The sequence below is a fragment of the Alosa pseudoharengus genome, unplaced genomic scaffold, assembly GCF_046254945.1.
Source record: "Alosa pseudoharengus isolate Yale_2024_CS ecotype anadromous, Long Island Sound unplaced genomic scaffold, YU_APseudo_1.1 YU_APseudo_1.1_scf_22, whole genome shotgun sequence".
Lineage (NCBI taxonomy): Eukaryota > Metazoa > Chordata > Actinopteri > Clupeiformes > Clupeidae > Alosa > Alosa pseudoharengus.
The window spans coordinates 22869389-22871888 of record NW_027468680.1 but is presented as its reverse complement, the minus strand read 5'-3'; the positions used below and the strand labels follow the sequence as shown (position 1 = coordinate 22871888).

At 42.8% G+C, this 2500-nt stretch overlaps 1 protein-coding gene across 11 annotated transcripts in view; it reads left to right on the top strand.

Moving 5' to 3' along the window:
• The window catches only part of slc8a3 (solute carrier family 8 member 3), an 86945-nt gene that overhangs the window by 78574 nt on the left and 5871 nt on the right, over positions 1 to 2500 (top strand). The gene's annotated exons all lie outside the window — the stretch shown is intronic.

Genomic DNA, 2500 nt, shown 5'->3' with positions numbered 1-2500 from the left:
CTTTCCTCTCCTCCTTTCTCTCTTCCTCTTTCTCTCTACTCTGTGTCCTTTATTCTTTTTTCTCTAACAGTCTTTAAATGTTTTATTGTTCATTCTCTCCCCTCTCCTCCTTTGTGTCATCTCTCTCATTCATTCTCTTTAAATCTCACTGATTTGTTTTCTTCTTTTTTCACCTAAATTCATTGCCGTCTTCCGCATGTAATGATTGATTCTCAGCCCAATCTGTGGATTAATTAATTATAATGCCCTGAATTATGTTTGGCTGCCAGAATGAGGGAAGGAACAGTTGATAAGGACGGAGATGAAAGGAGCCGTCCCCAAAACGAGCTTTTTAATTACAACTTAAATAAGCTCTTGCTCAGGAAGAGAATGTCATGTTTAGAAAGAAGAACCAAGGAGGAAAGTGTCCACTATTTGATCCCATTAAAGGAATTATCCAGAGTAAAATGCACTTTAGATCAATTTACGGATGATTGGGAGTACATACGTTGAGTTGACATCAAAATCATGTCATTCGGATGTGTTTTGAGAAAGTTCGATTTTACCGTTTTTAGTCAAAACTCGTTAGCCTGGAAGTGACCAGGGCATGTAATTTCGCCGCTACAAAACGCTATTTTTATACCTCTTCTACAGTTCCAAACAACATTACACTTACGTGGTAGCGAGTAGAGGGTCCCTAAAGCCAAACCGAAGTATCCCGAGGTCTTTATGTGGTCGGATAGAGAGTCCAGAATGAATTTCATCAAGCCAGTAACTTTCCGGAAATGTTGCTGCTGCAGCTGGCATCTTTAGGGGAAAGTCCGTAGGAGTCGATTGCCGAGTGTGGAGTAACACGCTCTGGAAATTCACAATTTCGTCGCCGTTTTAAAAAAAAAAAAAAACATAGTCCAGCATTTCTTTCGAAATTGAAATGAAGTTGTATGCAACAGCAAACCCTAGCTTACTAACAGGTTGGAATTTTGAAATGTCACGTGACGTGATGTCGTGCAACGTGATGCAATTGACTCCTGCATGCATGAGTGTACTGTATGTATTTAAATGTGTGTGCGGGTGCGTGTGTGTGTGTGTGTGTGTGTGTGTGTGTGTGTGTGTGTGTGTGTGTGTGTGTGTGTGTGTGTGTGTGTGTGTGTGTGTGTGTGAGAGTGTGTGTGTGTGTGTGTGTGCGTGTGTGTGTGTGTGTGTGTGTGTGTGTGCGTGCATGTGTGTACTTAATGTAAGTGTGTGCGTGTTTGTGTGTGTGTGCATGTGCGTGTGTGTGTGTGTGTGTTCATTCCTCTCTGATGAGCTCTGATCTGAGGGCTGTGTAAAGGCTCCTGTTAATATTTCATATGGCGCTTGCTGGCACCACATCAGTACTCATCGCCTCGGCGACAGCCCGTAGAACAGGTGACATCACACAGGGGTGGGGAGGGCACTCAGCAATCCTGCAGATTTTAATGAAGAACCGAGTGAAGAGTGCAGAAGGGCTCTAATGGGCCTAGAAGTACATTTGATGAGCATACGCGGATTATGAATGTCTTTGTTTTCGGACACAACAACGGCATGATGATGCACTTGGTGTTTTGAATATTTTGCATTTCAAACAGCAGCGTATGTTTGTGTGTGTGTTTGTGTGTGTGTCTGCTGGTTTAGAGTTGGCTTGGGTTTGGTTGCCATCACTGCATCCTGATAAGTATATGCAGCACGCACACATACACACACATACACACACACTCTCAGAGATCTCACACATATAGTCACAAACAATCATGTAACGGACGTCTAGTATAGACACACACATTCTGCATGCAACGATACTGAGTAAATGCTTTAAGAATGGATGTATTATCAATCACTTGTGATTGTTTATCTATGTATTTGTGTATATTATGTGTGTGGCTGTCTGTCTCTGTCTGTCTCTATGTGTACGTGTACGCCCAAGTCTGTGCATGTGTATATGTCCTGTGTGTGTGTGTGTGTGTGTGTGTGTGTCTGTGTGTGTGTGTGCGTGTGTGTATGTGTGTGCATTTTGCCTGAAGAGCTGTTTCGGAATCCCGTTTGGTTGGCACTGTGTTAATAAGAGCTCAGACTGGCTACTTAGATATGAATGCAGCGTTGGAGAGAAAGTCGATTTCTTGTTGATATGGCGAAAAAATCTAGCAATGTGTACAAACCTAGTTTATGTGCTTTAGTGTGTGTGTGTGTGTGTGTGTGTGTGTGTGTGCTTTAGTGTGTGTGTCTGTGTGTGTGTGTGTGTGTGTGTGTGTGTGTGTGTGTGTGTGTGTGTGTGTGTGTGTGTTTTGTGTTCAGTGACTTCACAATTTGGAATTTCACCAGGAAAATCTAATATCCAGTCACAGAAAACCAATCAACTATCTCTATAGTGTGTTATGAATGATTGACAGGGAAAAAATGGTGGCATTGCTTGTCTGATTATCTGACTCTCTCTCTCTCCCTCTCTCACTCTCCCCTCTCTCTCTCTATCCCTCTCTCTCTCCCTCTCTCTCTCTCTGTCTTTCTC